General features: G+C 40.0%; 1 protein-coding gene across 7 annotated transcripts in view; it reads right to left on the reverse strand.

The window, feature by feature from the left end:
• Window positions 1-21408, reverse strand: part of myocd (myocardin) — a 146917-nt gene that overhangs the window by 41337 nt on the left and 84172 nt on the right. The window lies entirely within an intron of this gene.

A 21408-nucleotide genomic window follows, 5' to 3' on the forward strand; every position in this document is an offset into this window, starting at 1 on the left:
CCATCACAAGTGGTGTCAGGAGTGGGATCAGCAGTTGAAGGCACAGGATTTTTTTTTTCTCTTTTTTTCCCCTCTTCACTTATCAAGCCATGCACAGAATGGGAAGGAGTGGCAGAGGAGCAAAAGGAGATTGTCAAAACCAGCCAGTTGGAGTGGTAGAGCAAGTAGAAGGAGGAGAGGAAAATGGAGCCTCTGGAGGGGTGGATAGTACTGAGAGCCAAGGTAAGGAGCCGACAATGTCAGAACTGGTTTCCATCCTTCATTCTCATATGGGTCAGCAGGAGGCCCAGGAAGCAAGAAGAAGGGAGGAGTTTATCCGCCAGGAACAGCGCTTTAGAGCACTGCAACATCAGTTTCAGCTGTTGCAGGTAGAAGTGCAAGCTCGTACCTCCCCGGTCCCTGAGCCTCAAATGGAGGTCTCTGAGCCTCAAATGGAGGAACCTAAACAACCAGAGGTAGAGTCCTTTGAAGAGGAGGATCCTCCCTGTGCTGGCTCCAGTAATGAGCAAATACATCCTCAATCGGGTCAGTCTCGCTTTTATGAACCCAGGCTGGAAAAATTGACAGAGGAGGATGATATTGAACATTTTTTTTTTTTTTTTTTTTTTTTAACAACATTTGAACGCATGGCTGTAGTTTGCCGGTGGCAAAAAATGGACTGGGTTTTTCATCTGATTCCTTTACTCACTGGCAAAGCAAGAGTTGCGTATGTTCATATGGATATGGATGACTCTCTAGACTATGACAAAGTTAAAGCAGCTATTCTTCAAAAATATGACATTAATCCTGAGACATATAGACTGAGATTCCGTTCACTGGAGGTAAAACCTGATGAGAATCCAAAAGAACTATATGCAAGATTGAAAGAGTTATATGAGAAGTGGGTAAAGCCAAAAGGAAAAAAGGTGCATGAGGTTAGTGAAATATTAATTTTAGAACAATACTTGAGAATGCTGTCTCCTGAGTTACAGATATGGATTAAAGAACGCAATCCAAACTCTGCAGCGGCAGCTGCAGAGCTGGCTGATGTGTTTGTGGCGGCACGGAGAAAAGGACAGCCATGGAGCCACACAGCATGGAAAATGAGAGATGGTTCAAAATCTGTCCCTCACTACCAGAAAGCAGGGGTGAGTAAACCTCCAAAGAGCCAGTCTGTCAATATGCCGTCAAGACCTCCACCCAAGACTGTGATTTGTTATTTGTGTGGGATGGAGGGCCACACAAAACCCATGTGCCCAAAGAATTCTACAAAAATAACTCGGATGTGTTTTGTGCCTCGACAAAGTGTGGAGCCTAAAGTGGAGTTTGAGAATGGTTTCAAAATGACCTTAGTTGAGGTTGATGGGAAACCATTAAAGGCCCTTGTTGACTCAGGAAGTACTCAGACTCTTGTGCACCGAGACTTTGTTCCCGCAAATAAAGTTAATAATGTGGAGACAATCCCTGTTCGCTGCATTCATGGAGATGAGAGGTCATATCCAACAGCAGATCTGTACATCAAGGTACAAGGACAAACTTATATTCTAAATATTGGTGTTGCAGAGAATCTGCCATTTCCAGTAGTGCTGGGTCGAGATCTGCCTGTGTTGTTTGACTTGCTGAATCCTAGTTATACATGCAATGTTGCAGTAACAAGAGCTCAAGCTAAGAAGAAAGAGGAGTCCCTACACCCACTCCGTGCCTTGCCCTTCTATGATGCAGTCATAGAGACTGCACCCGGGAAGTCACGTGGACAGAGAAGGCAAGAGAAGTTTCTACATACTGCTGTTCAAGCAGCTCCTAGCACAGAGCCTGAGTTACCTTTGGGTTTTAACATCCCTGTTAATATTATTGAAATGCAACATGACGATCCATCTCTAACATCTGTTCCAGAAAGCTGCAGAGAGGAACCAAGGAACTAAGCAAGATTTGAACAGCAGGGGGGAGTTTCTGCTGAAAGATGGCATTCTGTATCGTCAGCAGGGTTCAGCATTGCAGTTAGTGGTTCCTAGAGCAGTCCAGAAGGTGGTGCTCTCCTTGGGACACTCCATTCCATGGGCTGGCCACTTGGGAAAGCATAAAACCATGGCCCGCATTAGAAAATATTTTCATTGGCCTGGAGTGCGCTCGGATGTGACACTGTTCTGTAAAAGCTGCCCTCAGTGCCAGAAGTCTTCTCTTAAAATCCCCTCCAGAGCTCCCCTCCAGTCTCTACCAATTATCAGCACTCCATTTGAACGGCTAGGAATGGACATTGTTGGTCCTTTAGAAAGAAGCAAGGCAGGTAACGTTACATGCTGGTTGTGACAGATTACGCTACAAAGTATACAGAGGTCTTTCCTTTGAGATCAATAAAAGCCAAAGCAGTCGCCCTCTGTCTCATACAGTTCTTCTCAAGGGTTGGTTTTCCTCGTGAGATTCTTACTGACCGTGGCACTAACTTTATGTCCACTTTGTTGAAGCAGATGTACCAGCTCCTTGGGATTAAGAGCCTGAGGACAACGCCATACCACCCTCAGACAGATGGCCTAACAGAGCACTTCAATCAGACCCTGAAACAAATGTTACACAAATTTGTCAATGAAACTGGTACAGACTGGGATCAGTGGCTGCCCTACCTCCTCTTTGCATATAGAGAAGTACCCCAGGCTTCTATAGGTTTTTCACCTTTCGAACTATTGTATGGCCATGAGGTACGAGGCCCCTTGTCTCTTCTAAGGGAGACTTGTGAGGGTGACCAAGAAAGATCACAGGCTGTCAGTGTTGTCTCTTATGTTGTCCAGATGCGGGAACGGTTGGAGAAGATGACGGAGCTGGCCCAAGCCCACAAAGCAGAAGCACAGCAGCACCAGAAGGCCTGGTACAACCAGTCAGCTCGGCAAAGGTCCTTCAGTCCTGGTGAGAAGGTGCTGGTGCTTCCAAGTGATGACAGTAAGCTGTTAGCAAAGTGGCAAGGGCCATATGAGATCCAAAAGAAACTTGGACAAACAACCTATAAGGTCGCTATTCCAGATCAGCCCTGCTCCAGCAGAGTACTGCACATTAACCTGCTTAGGGAATGGGTGGAGAGACCAAAGGCAGATGTCTTTCTGATCCGGGAGGTTTCGGAGGAGGAGGAAGTGGATGATCAGGATCTGCCAAAACCCACTCCTCAGGACCTGGATCTCAACAATCTTCCTGAGGAAAGACAGGCTCAGGTGAGAAACCTGTGTAAATTAGATGTGTTCAGTGAAAATCCTGGTAGAACGGACATTGTGGAACATGACATTGTGTTGAAAGATGGAGCTTCTGTGAGGAGAATGAGTTACAGGATACCTGAGCGTCTACTGATCCCGTTGAAAGAGGAGATCGACCTGATGTTGTCACTAGGAATCATTGAAGCCTCGAAGAGCGAGTGGTGCCACCCGGTGGTCCTGGTGCCAAGGAAGGATGGCAGTATCCGTTTCTGCATAGACTTCAGGTACCTGAATGCAATATCACAATTTGATTCATATCCAACTCCCCGCATTGATGACATGGTTGAGCGCCTTGGGAAGGCCAGATACCTGACAACAATAGACCTTTGCAAGGGTTATTGGCAGGTACCACTGACTAAGCGCTCAAAAGAGCTGACTGCTTTCCAGACCCCGTGGGGCTTGTTCCAGTTTAAAGTCATGCCCTTTGGACTGCATGGTGCCCCGGCAACATTCCAGAGACTGATGGACCAGATACTGTCTGACATGTCTGATTTTGCTGCAGCCTACCTTGATGACATAGTGATTTTCAGTTCTACCTGGAAAGAACACCTGAAACACCTGGAGAAGGTATTGGGGCATCTTCAGTCTGCAGGGTTGACTGTTAATCCAGCTAAGTGTGCCATTGCCAAGGCTGAAACTGAGTACCTTGGGTTTGTGATTGGAAATGGAGTAATAAAACCTCAAGTCAATAAGGTCACCGCCATAGAATCCTGTCCCTTGCCAGAGACCAGAAAACAGCTGAGATCATTTTTAGGTATGGCAGGATTCTATCATCGGTTTATCCCTCATTTCTCCGCCAGGGCAGTTCTTCTGACGGATCTGACTGGTGCCCGAAGTCCCAATAAGATCACCTGGACAGAGGAGGCTAAGATGGCTTTTCAGGACCTACGACAATCTCTGAGTAAGAGCCCAGTCTTGCACAGCCCTGATTTTGAGAGAAATTTCATTCTTCAGACTGATGCCTCAGAGAGAGGATTGGGAGCTGTTCTGTTACAGGGACGGCCTGGAGAGCGTCATCCAGTGGCCTTCATCAGCCGCAAGCTGTTTCCGAGGGAAGTGCGATACTCAACCATAGAGAAGGAGGGACTTGCCATCAAATGGGCCCTGGACTCCTTTAGGTATTATCTTCTCGGACGGGAGTTCATATTGGAAACAGACCACAAGGCTCTTCAATAGATAGAGAGAATGAAGGACACAAATGGAAGGATCACGCGATGGTACCTTGCAATCCAGCCATTCCGGTTCACCATCAACCACATCCCCGGCAAAGATAACTGCACTGCAGACTGTCTCTCTCGCTGTCCCAGGGAGAGATCTGAAGAGGGGGGGGAGTGTGTGATGGCTGCACTTACAGCCACACAGTGGTAATACCCACCGTGTTAGTGTAGAGGCTTATAAGTAACATTGCATTCACATGTCTTTCTTTAAATATAGGAATTTATTTACAGGACAATAAATAACTGGTTTTGGTTTAGAGTTAATTCACATATCCACATAACACTGCATTCTAAAATAAGTGTGCACATTTTAGTTTACACTGTTATGTATGATTAATTTTTTTGTTTTCTGAGTTACCTTAGTTGCAGCTGTTCCAGTCCCTTGATTAAGGAGCCAAGAGGTAGAAAAGGGGCAGAGCGAGCTTTAAAGGAATACTACAAATTGGTTCACGCCATAACTCAGGACCATGGGGGGGAATTGGAGTTCATTATGTTTGGTTTAGTTAGGTTTTGTGTGTTTTACCCCTTCTCCTGTTTTTGTGGGCTGATCAGCCACTATTTAAGTTTCCCCTTTGTCTTGTTAAGTTAGGTCAGTTTGTTTGAATTATCAGTTGTGTTGTCAACTTTGAGTAGAGTTTTGTTATTTTGACCTCTTTTATGGGCCCAAGATTTTGATTCTTTTTGCATGAGTTAACAAATTATGTTTTTTTTTTTTTGGGTTAAATAAAAAATCATTTTTTTGGACTTTAACCTGTGCCTAAGTTTCCTTCACTGCTCGGTCCATCACACAGACATATACAGAAAAACAATATATACACAAGTACACATACTTTCATTTACAAATACGAATATATATGTAAATACACACACGTATGTGCTCAGACAAAACAAATGACATGAAATGACAATTATTAAGTCTGAAATGGAGGAAGAAGTATAACATACTTATTAATCCCTACCCCAATGCTCAACATTCTATTGAATCCCACTATTCATTGTTACCCCTAATTCCCATCATCACTTACCCCACAAAATAAACAAGGAGGACATGTGAAAACATAGCTACAGTGTCAGATATAATTTAGATACAATTTAGCATAGTTATATATACAATGGGTGATCAACTTTATCAGTTTCATATTCTTCCAAAAGCAGTTTTCAAAACATCTTTATGAACTAATGCTAGAACATTGCTGTAGGACCATAGTTAAACTGTTCCACAGTTTTACCCCACAAATGGTAACACAAAAGGTTTTAACCTTTGTCCGTGCTTTAAGAGTCTTCAGATTTAATTTCCCCCTCAATTCATAGTCCCCTGGTAACATATTGTATCTGGCTTTGTACATAATTTTTGCAGTTTTATATTTTATAAGATCCATAAACTTCAGAAGTTTTAATTTCAAGAACATAATGTTAGTGTGGTCTCTAAATCCTGCTTTAGTAATCATCCTGATTGCTTTTTTCTGAATTTTACATAATGGTTGAAGTGAAGTTTTGTATGCATTTCCCCAGATTTCCACACAGTATGTCAATATAAGTGAACAGTAAAGTACCCGGAGTGATTTGGAAGGCAAAAAATGTTTAGCTTTACTCAGTACAGAGATGCTTCTTGACAGTTTAGCTTGTATATGCTTTATGTGAGGTTTCCAGCAGATTTTGTTGTCTATTATCACACCCAGAAATTTTGTATGAGAAACTTGCTGTACTTCAACATTATTTATTAACAATTTTGCTCCAACATCTTTTTTTACAATTTCCAAATAACATAAATGTAGTTTTTTTTTTTTTTTCAAATTTAGTGATAACTTGTTTCTGTCAAACCATGTTTTCAGTTTAATCATTTCTTGTGTGACAATTTCCAAAAGCTGCTGTGAATTCTCTCCAGCACAAAAAATATTTGTATCATCTGCAAATAAAATAAACTGTAATATATCAGATGTTTTACATATATCATTGATGTACAGGATAAACAGCTTTGGTCCCAATACTGACCCCTGTGGAACTCCACAAACAGTCCAGGCACTCTGATTGATATTCACCAATCTTCACAAATTGCTGCCTGTCTCTCAAATAACTCCTTACCCACTCTAGCACCACTCCTCTAATGCCACAGTACTCCAGTTTATCAAGTAATATTTCATGATTAATTGTGTCAAAAGCTTTTTTTAGGTCAATGAAAACACCAACTGTGCATTGTCTTTGATCTATATTGTTTGTGATACTTTCAATTAGTTCCATTAATGCCATGGATGTTGATCTATTTGGTCTGAAAACATACTGACTGTCCATTATTATTTTATGTTTATCTATAAATTTGTCAAGTCTATTAATGAAAACTTTTTCCAGTATATGGGGTCTGTCATGAGATGTCCTGTTTTTTTCCTATTTCGGTCCTTGTGATTTTTCAGTTTATTCTGTGTTCAAACTCAACACTGGTTTTATCGTCTTAATCATAAATGCACAAACTCCTAATGGAGACAAACAGCAGAGCAGACAACAGTTTGATAACACCTCTGAAGGTGACAGCTGTCTAAAGAGCCTCTGTTTGGTGGAAACAGATGCCTATCTTAACCTCTTAGGGTTGTGCGTATGAATTCACACACATGCAGACATCATCACATATGCAGACACCCGTCATCTGTGCTCTACACTTGCGTGCGATGTGAGACACTTGCTGCCGTGCTGACAAGGAGGACTTTCAACCTCTGCATACTTTACACAAACCTGCAAACTGTCCTCTTCATCAGCTTGACTGACAGCTCAGAAATGCTTGGGTTTCTTGACGTGTTCTAAGTTGCAATTGGTCAGATAAACAACTCTCAGAAGCAGACAGCATGCATCTTGTAAGGCAAGGAAATAGAAGACAGCAAGTGAGTTCTGCAGACAGACCACTGGCTTTATCTGTCTTTGTGTGTCCATTCCATTAGTCAGGCCATTAGTGAAACAGATAACAAGAACCTTCCTTTCTTTCTCTCCGAGTGAATGTTTTTTCTGACTTTTTCCTTTCATTAGAAAATACAACATTTACTTTTTCAGTCTTGTTTGTTAATTAAAAAATGTATTTCTAAAAAAATAATACTACCTTGACATTTAACACACAGGAACAGGCAGACAAGCAAAGTCAACTCTTCTATTGGCAAAAAGTAATCAGACTGAATGTATCAAGTGTGACCTCGTATTGTACTGCAGGATTTGGCTGCACAATGACTGGGAACGTGATGCTTGGCAACTCTTATCATTCCTGTCTGTCAAACACAGGAATACTCACAGCCTGTTGGGATGGCTGCCCGAAATTCTCTGGAGAGGTCTGCTGTTGGCTCAGACTCTGCAGGTTAGAGATCTCACAAGAGAGAGGACGGCAGAGGAACTGAATGGGGTACTTTATTATTGTTGATTTTAGTTAGAGAATTACACCTGTCCATGACTGAATAAAACATAATGTACAGGTACAGTGATGAATGATACATTTTAGTAGAGACAGGAGGTAAAAAGTACTCTAACCTGACCAGCTGTGATTGTTTGTCCATGAATTAGAGAACAGGACAAATAGCAGAGATGCTTTTGATGTTGAGATGTTGAAACACGAGTACACAATCTTTTCAGTTTTTAGCATGATTTTTATGACATATCAGTACAGAAGGTCACCGATTCACAGAGGGAAATGCTGCATCAGCTTCAGAAAGATGATACTTCCTGCACTTTTTCTCTTCCTATATCAGCACTGATGTGGCAGTTTTGGGTGCAATACTGAGGGGTGACACCTATTGTTCAGGAGAACACTACAGGTCAGCTTCCCCCACGACCTGGCCCCGGATAAGCAGAAGAAAATTGATGAATGGATGGCGACTTCTGGGCGAAGGCTACGGACAGTGTGAAATGAAAGGTGGAACCATAAATGCTGGCAATATTACTGCTAAAGGTTATAAACTGTCAGATAGGATGGGATGTACAAGGAGAAACAGGGAAAAGGTGCACACAGTTGGACTATATGCTATAAAACATAGCAAAGCTAAAAGAATCTGGAGATTTTAAGGTGGTAGCAGGGGAGGATGTAGTGAGGTGCCACCAAATAGAATCAGTAGTAATGAGGAGGGTCATCAGAGTGAACGCAAGAGGCAAGGATCAAATGGCAAAGGCTGTTAGGGAGTAGTTAAGACAGACACTGCTTGGTAAGTGTATCCACTGCAGAAAAAATGATGATGGTGATGGCTAGAAATGTGTTTAAATGGTACATGTACCATCTAACACAATGCACGTATAGTTTGAAGAAAGTACATTTTCATGTTCCAGTATTGCCATCCTTCACAGTTTGACCTCATTCCTCTCTTCAGATTAGAAGCAAAATCTCTAGTTCATTATTTCACAGTAAAGCCAACTGACATAAAGCTTAGTATCATTTAACAGTCATCTATATCAAATCATATAAACAGTGGATCAAAACTCAGATACCTGTTCCAGCGCCCATTTCATTTTAATTAAATTTCCAAGGTGTGTTAAAAAGGAAGCACAGTGTACATAAACAGGAAATTATGAAATTTGATTGCTGTCCTGAGCACTAATCGAAGAAAATATATATTAAATAGTTGCCAGACAACTGGCTCAGGTAAAAATCTAAATATGAATGTTAGTATTTCGTCAGGTGAAACCTTTAAAAATATGACCCTCAGTGCCATGTTGCATTTGGCATAAGCAACATTTATAACAAAAGGAAGAATCTGAGCAATGCATAGTGAAGCTTATTAATCCCAACACTGACCACTTTCACAGTGAGCAGTATTGGGATGAATCATCCCAATGTGGGTGAGTCACAGTGAGTGAGACCTGATTTAGACTTCTGCTAGAAATCTACATCATAACTTACAATGGCTTGGAAGTTTACGGCATAAATTTCCAGCATGCTTAAGTCAGATTAGTCCTTTGGTACAGCACGTCAAAGTGTTTTGAGCCTGAAAAAAGGAAAATGGTTGGAGGATGGGGCAAGACCAAAACTATTGCACCTGTATCAATGAACTTTTTTGAAATGATTGCTTCAAAGGTAGGACCGTTCACGTTCAGCTGCAGTCTTCAAAGGAACTTTGTTGCATCAAGACACCAATAAAATGGCAGTAATATGGAGTTAGCCTGCTATCAGCCTGCTTTCAGTTTGTGAATGAATGTGGTCAAGTTGACAATTACATGTAATCTGTGTGTGATAACATGACTAACTAAATCAGCAAAATTGCAAATTTGTTGCCTTCTGTTGAAACTCATATTCTACAGAAATTCACAGTAGCTAGTTACATTCAGAGTCGACAGAACATCATAGTTTCCTCCAGAGATAGCGACACAGTTGCTGTAGGAAGACGACTTAATTACAAAATGACATAGGTGTGATTGCCTAGGCAACCTTTGTAGTACACATGATGTTGAGGGTTTTTTCATGCTCAACCACTGGGTGGCCACCTCTGGATCAACGGTTACAAATTCAATGCAATTATGTTGCAGCTGCATATTTTTCCAGGCCACAAAGATGGTTGCCATCCTAGTTTTACTCTAGTGTGACAGAACCATTAGATAATTACAGACAGAATGGTTGAATTCTTAAAGTATCCCTCGTCAATATGTTTTGTACAAAGGGCGCAGGTACTCTCCATTCCACGTTCAGCACCAAATGATAAAAAAATTAGACTAGGTGATACATAATGGAAACTATCAGATAGCATTTTTGAGTAAAAGAAGGATAAAATTTGCCTAAACTAAAAATAAATCCTTGAGGTTTTAAGTGTTAATGCCATTTATGCCAAAATGTGGTGGATTAGAGTAAATACTTTGACAAAAAGTTTCTAAAAATTCCTTTTTATGCTGTTAGGATGTAACTTTTAGCCGCTATTCAAGTAGTTATTTTAGTAACAATAGAACAATGTATAAAAAAGATGGATATATAAATCCATTGCACTCAAAATGACGTTGTTACATTTACAAGAGTCTAACTTGTAATTTGAACAAAAAATGTTTCTATGGTCAACGTAACTAAATCATGCAGGATCTGCATGAAATTTATTTATTAATTTATTCTTGTCGAGTTGGACTGAACTGCAGAAAAGAAGTTGATAAGCTGGAATAACAGAACTGCATAATCCTAAAATCCTTTCCATTATTTTTTATGTTCATTTAAATAATAATTTTTTAAGTGTAGTTTGCGAAGTCCTATTCCAAAGCCTCAAGTTGAGCATTTCCACTGTCACCATTGTTAAAGTCATGAGTGAGGTGCAAATTTGATTAAGAAACTGAGGGACTCTGCACACTCATAAGGTTCCAGTCACACAGGCTTACACTGGTCGGACACTCCCTGGCAAGCTCTGGTCAAAGACGGTGCCGCACCAAAAACCTCCTTGTTATTTCTTTGGTTGCTAGCAGATTACTTCACTCACACATTATATTGCATGGAAGATGGCAGGCTGAATCTGAATGCCTAAAAAAAAGAAAAAAAAAAGGGAGGTTTTGGAGGAGCCTGGTCAAAGTCTTGACTTAAATATAATTAAAATTCTTTGGCATTACCTTAAATGGATGATTTAAAAAAAACCAATGGGACTGAATTAAACAATTCTACAAAGAGTGGGCAAAATTCCTTCACAGCGATGTAAAAGATTCATTGAAATTATTACAAATGATTGATTGCAGTTCTTGCTGCTTGCTGCCAAGACTGGCATGGTCCGATTGCCATCTTAATGGACCAAAGTTGCTTTGAACACGACAAGTGGTGGTGGCGGATGTGGCCTTTCAAGCAACTGTTTCATAGGCAACAATATTGCAAGATTGCATATGATGGCAATAATTTTGGTAATGCTGCAGTTGTGACTGTAGCATTACCACTGAAACAATACTTCAAGGAAATACTGTGAAGAAACTTTCAACTCTGAAAAGTGGAGCTAGTGTCACTAAAGCTAATACTTTGACATTGTAAAAGCTCTGAAAACATAATTTCTCAGTCGGCTTGTCACTGTGACTACTAGGATCCAACACCAGTAAAAGCGCCCCTCCAACAAAAATATCTGGCTCTCCGACATAAGCTAAAGTTTCAAGTTCTTGTTTACATAAAAACTTACACATGCTTATGTTACGACCCGGCTCAAAGGCCGCAACATAAAAAAAAAGAAGAGAGATGAATACCAGAGTGTTAGTGAGAAGAGGTTTCATCTTAAAATGGCTGGTGCCACCAAGGCAAAGACAAGTGAGCCTCCTCGGGAAGCTTGCCTCAGGTGTGCTTTTATCCACAGCTGACTAGGTGTGGCCAATTAGCACCAGCTGAACACATTGAGATGATTAGGGGCTGCAGGGACGTAACACTTATGCACAAACGTACTGCTGATTAAAATGTACATACACTGGCTATAATACAATAGCTCATGTATATCCCAATAAACATGACCTCTTCAAATCTAATACTGCCTACTCTCTAGTTTCACAGTGTAACACAATCATATCACATCACAATCGATATATAATCAACGATATATTAACATACACTGCAGTACCTTAGTCAGGCTAATCATAAAAATGTGATCAACATACATGGAAAACAAGGAGTCCCAAGCCAAGTCTAAAGATCCAAGACGTTACAGAATTCATTGGTGAGATTGCCAAACGTCTCAACTTTAGCCTTGTCTGTCCAAAGGCCACCAAGAGATATGAGTGACATGGAATGAAGGAGGTATACCTTCATACACAGCAATCCATGTGGATAGGTAAGTGGTATCGTCCTCACAAATCCAATCTAACCACTTGCAAATAATTGTACAGACAGTCTGCCTTAAAGATTTGATTTTAGAAACAAATCTGATTTGGCAGCAAAGCCCAAATGTGTTTAACCTCTGTCAAACTTAATCTTTCTGTCATGTTTCTGTTTGGCAGTTGCACTTTGCAGTTTTGAGTCTTCTAGCTCTACGAAACAAAAGACTTAACAGAAAGATGCTGTTTGACAAAACATTTGTTTCTCCATATTTTATTTGTAACACCTGTTGAACATTTGCCATCTGACATAAATCTTAAATTCAAAACCGAACAACCTAAAAAACCCACTCTTCAGCTTAAGATCTTTGTGGCCTCAAAGAAGAAAAGAACTCACATTCAAACAAGCCCACATACTGAGAGAGAAGTTGTAAAGTAAATTGCGTTGTAATTTATGGAAAATTAGCTTTTTATATGAAGATTCTTCGCTGTCCATCAACACACTCAGAATTATGGCATATGTATTCTTAGTAAGCCTGTGAATTACTCTGTTCATTAAAAGGAATCCTTTAGATTTTTTAAATGTTTTTACTCCGATTTGAGTCAATGTTGCAGTGTCCATTGTGCTCTCCCAGAATACAGCCCAATGTGTTTCTATTATCCACAGCATGACCTTAATCACAACCAGGTGCCGCACATTCAAATTAACATATGGTTCTAACTTTCCTCCTATTTTGACAAATGCATACCTGGGTTGCTGACTAGTAAAACCATAAAATGAATTCTTCTTTTTTATTATTCACAACACAAGGATGGCGGGGAAAGCAAGGTGGAACAGAGCTGAGAATGATTTCACCTTGCATGCAACCCTCCTCTGCTCGTGTTGTGCACCTTAATACATGACTGTGATCACAGTTATTAGAAGCAGGACCTTTTGTACTCGGCTGATCCAAAATCTTTTTTTTCTATTTATTCATAATTTGGGGTTATAAGTTACATTTGTAGTGGGCATTAACAGACTAGAAGAAAGACTTTAATGTGATATTTTCATGATCTGCGACTGCAGTTAAACAGATGGATTCGTATGTTCAACAAAAACAAACCTACAGTCTACATTTTTGCACTTGAGGACTGCAAATATCACTGAGAGGTGAAAGGTTTGCATGTCAATACAGGAATGTGGCATCAGTGCAATGTACATAGCAGGTTCCTATTCATCAATCTTCCATACTATAGTGGGCACAATAGGTTTAAGTTTTAAGTAAGTAGCTTTTCTACCAGTTCCCATCAGTTAAAGGAATATACAAAGTCTTTGTTTACTCACAAACCTGGGCAAGACAGTTATATCTAGTATGTTCCATACTAAGACAAGAGGGTTAAGTTCCGAGTCCCATAACACCTCAAGCCCTAAACATAATTCACTGTTCACCAGTTATAGTCCTGAAGTCTTGAGTCCCAAGCCATGATAGTTAGACAACATCAGCCTGAAGAGTAATGCAACAAAGTTGCCAGATCAAGACAGTGTAGAGTCTTGAAGCACAGTTCAAGGCAAAAAAGGCAAAACAGTCCAGTCTCGAGTTACAAAGCAAGCTAAGGTGGTTGGATTCTGTTTAGATCCTGTTTGGACCATGCTGACATAATCACACCTTGACGCCCTAAAACCCAGAAATGGGAGTGTGGAAAAATCCCAGTAGATTAACAGTTTCTGAAAAACTCAGACCAGCCTGCCTGGAACCAACAATGATGCCACATATGTCACTTGAATCATCTTTCTTCCCTATTCTGATGCTTGGATTGAATTTGTCCATGTCTTGCCCATGTCTACATCTCTAAATGCAATAATTTAATGCACTTTGACTGGACGATTAGATATCTGCATTATCAAATATATATTAGGTGTACCTAATAACATGGGAGACGAGTGTATATAGTTATAGCAAGAGCCAAGTTCAATGTCAAGACAAGTCAAGAAAGTCCAGTCCCAGTCAAGACAGTTACATCCAGAGTCACATCCAACATCAGAGGAATTACAGGAATTATCTATTTTACATTAATACGGCAATGTTACCTCTTCACCTCTGTCACAGACATTTGGCAACATGTTTGTTTATGGGTGAGAGGATGTGAATAGTTCCCCATTTGCCATGACTTCATACAGAAAAGGTAGTAACAGTCCAGGTAAATGGTTTGTGTCTGCACCTTTCAAGCTTGTAAAAACGTTATCATTGTACAGTAGTCACAATAGACACAGACTAGCAACCACTGATTAGAGGAATCACAGAGAGTTAGTTGGACAAATTTCTATATGTAGCTTTCTGTTGTTGTTGTTTGTCATTTACATTTTCTCTGGTCTTGTGTTTGCTTGACCAAAGCATTACAGGATGTTTTTATTTCTTGTCACAGTTGTGAGAGACCAGAACTTCTTTTCCTCCAGTTTACTTTAGGAAGGTGAAACCCCATCTACTGGATCTTTAAAAAATGTGCACAGCCATTAATACACAGATGCAATTTCTCTCATCCAAAGACACATGGTAATATCCTAAACCTGGTATCCACAGGTCCCTCAGAAAAACACTGTATCTACATTTGGCAAACAAGCGCTTCCTTTCAGTATTGTGTTGTTGTCTTTCTGCATGCTGTGAGTGATGTCGGTCCTCATTTGTGGACTTGTGGGCCAACACCCAACCATGAAACTAATGTGAACCCCAATTGAACCTGGGATAATCTGCTATTGCATGGTCATCGCAGGTCAGCAAACTGTTGCCCCAGCTTTGTTTAGCTCCTAATTTTCCCTTATATCTACAGCAAATGTAATGAGTGCACATTTACAATTAATGCCTTAATTTAAAATGTAGCCCAGTAAAATAAATCTAAATTCTGAAAACCAAGAGGAACGGCGCAAATGCTCAATTTTGTCCATTTTATCCACATTAATTAGTCTGTACTTTAGTCTTGTAATGATTAGTTTTGTAAATTTTCTTTCAAAGTGAGAAAGCGATCAGAAGGGTTTGGCTTTTTCACTGTTGAGCTGCAATTCTGTTCATGTCTAACAGACTGTCAGGCTGAGGGTCATCTTACATTAAAATCAGAAACCCATGTGGCAGCTTTAAACTGCCAATGAAAGCAGTAGAAGATGACTAACAGCCCCTGGAAGTGCTGATGATGACAGACGCATGTGGATAAAATTATAGGATGGACTAAGATGTCTCCTTTATTGATATTTATATCAGGGTGTCCAACTGTGTTATTAAAGGGTTTGAGGGCAAAGGGGTTGTGAAAACCATTAAAACACTTCCCTGAAGTTAAAGAGGTCCTTCGGGAATACATGGCACTTTCACTAATATGAATGTAGTACATGTGATCGATATCTGAGAACGATCCCTTCCTTGCATCCTTTCTCTCGAGTCTGGAATGCCCTCCTGTTCTCGCATCTAAGCCGTGAGCCGGATCAGAGCTGTATATTGTGTTACTGTTTTCATTTCTACCACATGGATTTCTAGCCTTGGTAAAAATTCACCACCCAAAGCTCTTGTATCCACAATACAACACCTGGAAAAAGAAACTCTTCATTAATCTCCACAGCCCCTAAAAATCTGTGGTTTTAAAGCACTCCTTTTTCCAACCCACATGTGAAGCGGCACAGCGGCTGGTCGGCAGAGCCTTTGTTTTAGAATAACTCTGGGTTATTTTCAGGTCATTGTGGCTGAGTGGTTTCTTAATTGAATTTCTAAGCGTTTTGTTTAATATGCCACCGTTAAGAGCTTTAAAAATAGCTCAGTGGATGCAATGACCTAATCTTTTCCGGATTTTTGGAGAGATAGATAATCCTGGATGGTCTTTATCACTCCTGCTAACAGCTGATGAATGAGTAATTACAGAGAACCAGCGATTAGATCAGTATCAGTGTTGTTCTTCATTTAAGAGTGCTAAATCATGTGGTGTTGCACTGATTACTTATGTCTCTATAATGCAGTTTTATAGAACGTTTTCCCTCTCTTACTTGGTGTACTGTGTTACCATATCCTTATAAATTCAAGCAAAGCTTTTAAAGATTTGGACCGAAACAGCCTGGTATCTGTGCCGACTGATGATCGAGGGCACTCTTTTAATTGCTTGCTTTCATGAAGACTAACAAATAATGAAAACTTTGAATAGAATTTTCTGAGGTAAGCCCTTTAATTCCTTCTATATTACATTTGTCCTTACTCATATCCACAGCGCATATTAGTGACAATCACGGAAAGTTTAATAGCCGCCCAGCTGAGTTTTTGTTTCCAGTGGACAGTAGCTTCAAATCTGAAAATCCTTTTCATAATACTAGGAGCCATGAAATCATAATAACATCTATCCTCCCTCTCGAAAACTGTCCAAATGTGAGTCGGCCAATGAGATTACACAATATCGTTCCTCTTGCTGCCTAAATATGGAACCCCTGTGTTTTTGATGTTCAATAAACAATCATATTAAATGTTTGCGTGGAAGATGCAAACGAATCAATCATCTTTTGATAAATCATTTAGGAATACGTTCAGATACATTGCAGCCGTTAATTTAAATTATTTTTCATAATTTAAATTTGATATGAATCTTTTTTTGTTCACAAGATTTCAGTTCAATTTTATTCATATGGCGCCAAATCACAACAACAGGGTCGGCTTTAGCTCAGGAGGCAGTGCAGCTCATCTACTAAATCTACATCTCAGAAAGTTGGTGGTTCAATTCCTGGCAGCTCCAACGCCGATGGATGCTCCCTGCTTCATCCACTGCAGTGTGAATATTCAACAGAAAAGCACAGCAAAAGTGTAGAGGTGAGTGGTTTATATTGAGTGCTTAGCAGCAGAAGCAGTCCATTTACTGTCCAGTAAGGAAACTAAACCTACACTGCTAATCAGTTTCCACAACAAAAGACTTCCAACCATGTCAAATTTAATCATTTCATTATGGTTGTGCTGTATAACAGTTATTTTCAGTTTGTGTTGTGTATGAAGTACGATACAGTGCTTCCTTGCTGTTTGTAGGTAGAGTAGTTCTTTACTGTGATATTGCAAATAAAAGGGTGTTTTTATTAAAACAAGGTTGATATCAGGACACATACCATTGTTTCACCATGTCATAGCCCTACTTTGGATTTTATGGCTCATAACCAAAACCCCTGTAGAGAATATGAATGAGGTTCTCAGTCATCCAGGTCATCGTAGTCTAAGGAGCTTGGAAAGAAAAGCATCTGGACTCCTTTAAGTTTCTTGAAGACGTTTCACCTCTCAGCCAAGAAGCTTCTTCAGTTCTAGGAGCAACTGGTGGAGAGTCCCACCCCAAGAGGGGACACTCCCCTAAGACGGTCATGGACCCCTCTATTCTTTTTGGGTCCTCGCCCTCAGTTGTGGTATAGCACGTTACCCACAAATGGGAAGGTCAGTAGATTCCTGACTCTTCCAGCTGTATACCAAAGTATCCTATTGCCCCTAATGCATCCACACAAGTTTGTGTGACTGCTAGCAAACACATGACATTAAACAACACCTTACACAATTACATTTGTTCCCTAAACCTACATTCCTGGCAGCAGAAAAAAAGCCGTGAAAGCAACACTTTTATAAATAAAAAGAAACTTATCAGCAAAACTATTTACATAATGATCAAATGCATTGCTGCATTAACTTTTATTTGGAATTTGGTCTCTGCCAAAAGAAGGCCAAATGTCAATGTTGTTATTTTCGTTGGCATTTTTAGTTCTGCTTTGTTCTCCACCAACTTTTAAAAGCAGGCCCTGCTTAACATTTGAGTTTTCCCAGATCCACTGCTTGCATGAAGAGTGATAATTCTGGGATAATAATGGGTGAACACTTCATGTAGCCATAAAATCCATTGTTAATATAGCAGTAATAATTCTAGCACTATAGCAACTTTAAGTGAGCGATGAGGCAGTGACTAATACCAAAACTGCTATCAATGAAACACACATCCTGACAATAAATGAATAAATTCATCTCTAAATTCAATACAAATTTACAGAACACCACTGTGTGCCATTATAGGAAAAAAATAACAGTTTCTCAGTTTCACAAAATTTTTGTCTTGCATATTTTACACAGTATCTGATGATTACTGTATTATCTTTTAAAATTTGTATACACTGCCACTTTGTAACTAACCAGAGGAATGATGTGCGCTCGAGTGTCCTGAGAACAGCTAGTTTGTCGTCAAGCATCATAGAAATACAGTGATGTGTTGTTAATCACTTGTCAGGGATTGAGGGTAGCACCAAGACACACACTCACAAAGACATCAGCATGAAAGCTAACAAGGCCACGTTTCACTTCACTGGAAGAGCACTGTGACTAAGAGCTGCCCGCTCTCCACACAAGGGTCTGCCATCTCTCTACACTACAACAGCCGTGCCTGTATTTATATAAGCTGCAAAGCAATTTTAACTGTACATTCCAGATAGGTGAACAGCGCTTGGCTCAGGAAGATGGATATTTCAAAGCTTGCAAAGAAAAAAAAATTAACGGTCAATGTCCAGTCAGAAAACTTGGCACAAAGAGGTGCAACAAAAGTAACTGAGATGTATTTATGCGTCTGAGCTCACAGAACCCTGGTACACCTTTCCATACGTTGTACTGTAGTATAACTAAATATGAAACCAATTACAAACTTGGGTCGGCACTACAAACACAGTCAATTGAGGGGGGTGTTCTTTTTATTTATCATTCTCCTTGAATACAAGCATTTATTTCATAATCTCCTTTTTGGTTTTTCATCACGTCACACAGACTGGTTTGATAAATAATAAATGTGTTTACAGCCCGTGCAAACTGAGGTAATATTTGCCCACAGAAAATGTTCTATCCATCAACTGATTCTTGTTTCGGGGCCTGTTGCTCTCGGCTTTGCTCACATGATAAATGAACATCTGAGTAATTTCACGGATGAATTAGGAGCTAGAAACAATAGCAGAAAAAAATGCATCGGCACACATTCCACCTGTTGCCTAATGTAAAAAAGAAAAGAAAGAAATGCTGGTTTTTGTTATGGTGTTGATGTTTCATGCTGATGGTGGTTAAGATAGAAAGTCTGGCAGAGCTGCAGAAAATGCTTTTGATAATGAGAATAGAAAGGCAAACATTTCTTGTCTCCCTCAAACCAGAGTGCAATTAACAGAACATGGAGCTCTTATCATGTCTCCGCTAATGTCCGTTCATTACAATCACTTCAAACCTTTGTGTCTGCTAACCTAAAAGTTCAAACTTTTACCTGCCGGCATGGAGTTTAAGCTATTGCACAATGCATGATTGTCTATAATCAGAAAAAAAGCTAATTTTCTCTGATGAAAATGATTCAGTCAGTTTAAGGGCACAGCACTACAAAAACAAGCTAGCAGAGCAGGGCTGATGTTTAACTGCGTGAAATGATGAAGTGTCGGGCTGATCATGTCTATCAGCATCACTGACTAATCTCCTCCAGATGAGAGTAATCTGTGTAACTCTGGCCACCATCAAATCAGTGTGGAATCCACTCAGCTTTCAGGGAAGAAGGTGCCGCACGAACAATCCAGACTGGAGCAATAACAGTTGTTTTTTTTACTGCAGGTGTTTGAGACTCTCGAGCTGCCAAAGAACCCTCTTACCCAGTCGGACCTCTCCTCAACTCTTACCTCACTAAATGAAAAGAGTGCTGCCCAGATTTGTATCAGACAGATCTGTGTTTTCATATTAGACCCGGTGAAGAATTACAGCCGTGCCGGGGCCACCTTTGACTGAGGAAACACACTGCTGCTAGCAAAGAAGACTGGTGAAGTCTGACTGCATGTTTGCTTAGAATGAGCATGCAGGAATTTATCTACAAGGGTACAAACCAATTCTCAAATGCACTTTCTGAGAAACTACATGAATGTCAAAACATGAAGCCAAAAGGAACACTGCCCATTCTACAAGGAGCGAGCCTTCGAAGTGTAAGTGGGCAGCAGTACAGTAGTAACACCTCTAATGGCAAACTTGTGTTAACAATGCCATCATGTGGACTCTTACACATCTTTGTAAGCAGTGGACACTGATGCCTTAGTGTTAACACAAATGCAACTGAGCAGAAAAACATCAGGGCAACTGCAAGTTTCAATCTTGCAGTTTCTAAAAGAGGCAATTTATTTCCAAGTTACTGTTTTATCTGACACAAACACACACACACACGCGCGCGCACACACACGCAGGTGCCAGTTTTGTGTAGGCACACTATAAATTTCATCTTCTTGGAATGAGAAGAAATATCATCCCATCCTCCACGTTGGTTTGCCACTCCTTACTCACAGCTGTAGTTAGTTTTCCGTAGTGGGAAGTGACAAGGCCAGATCCTGGAAGTGTAGCATCAGCTATACTTCCATTCACAAGGACAGAAGCCAGATAGCAAATCATTCATTCAAGTCGAACGTGTACCATGTTTTTGACATGCACCACTCGTAGCTGTAATGAGCCTTCCTAGTGGGGAGAGACAAAATACTACAGCTGCATTTTTCTTGGATCTGCACATTATTGTCACTCCCCACTCGCTGCCGTGGTGAGTTTCCCTTGTGGGGAGTGATGAGGTAAGAGTCTACAAACTAAATATCAGTCTACGTTCAGCAACTGAGTCTGCACATCACGGTCACTCCCCACCGACTGCTGGACGGAGCTTTCCTTGTAGGGAGGCAAAACTGAACATTTTTTACATTTGTAACTTTAAAATGTATATTTTACTCACAACATAAACAGATTTAGACATGTAGACTATTGCAGTGCTAAAACCAATTTTTCTTTGATAATGCAAACTTTCTAGATATTACACATAGTCCAGTAGATTACTGTAGCTGAGTCTGGGTAGTTACAATTAAAATTTTTAGACTATTCTTACTCAGCCAGGTTTTCAAGCGTATGTTACAATGTGACAGTATGAACAGCTCTTTGATGTTCTATCAGTGCAGGCTAAAATAAAACTGGTAAATTATTTATCTATTCATTTTCTTCCTTAAAAGTTGTCATATCAGTAGAACATCACATAACCTACAGTTTTGACTTTTATTGTGTGTTTGTCTCCTGAGTCGTATTTTCACAATAAAAATGACACAATATGCTTTTTTTGTTTTGTATTAAAAAATAAAATCCTTGATTATGAGTATTTAGTTATTTTTTATTCACTTCTTTCATTTATGTGAGGAGAAGTTTTAACATTTGTTCCCTGCTGGGCCTGAGCTTTATGGCAGAAGTAAGACCAACTATTGCATTTAGGTTTTAAGTCAA

Source organism: Simochromis diagramma, unplaced genomic scaffold (genome assembly GCF_900408965.1).
Source record: "Simochromis diagramma unplaced genomic scaffold, fSimDia1.1 OVJJ01000371.1, whole genome shotgun sequence".
NCBI classification, from domain to species: Eukaryota; Metazoa; Chordata; class Actinopteri; order Cichliformes; family Cichlidae; genus Simochromis; species Simochromis diagramma.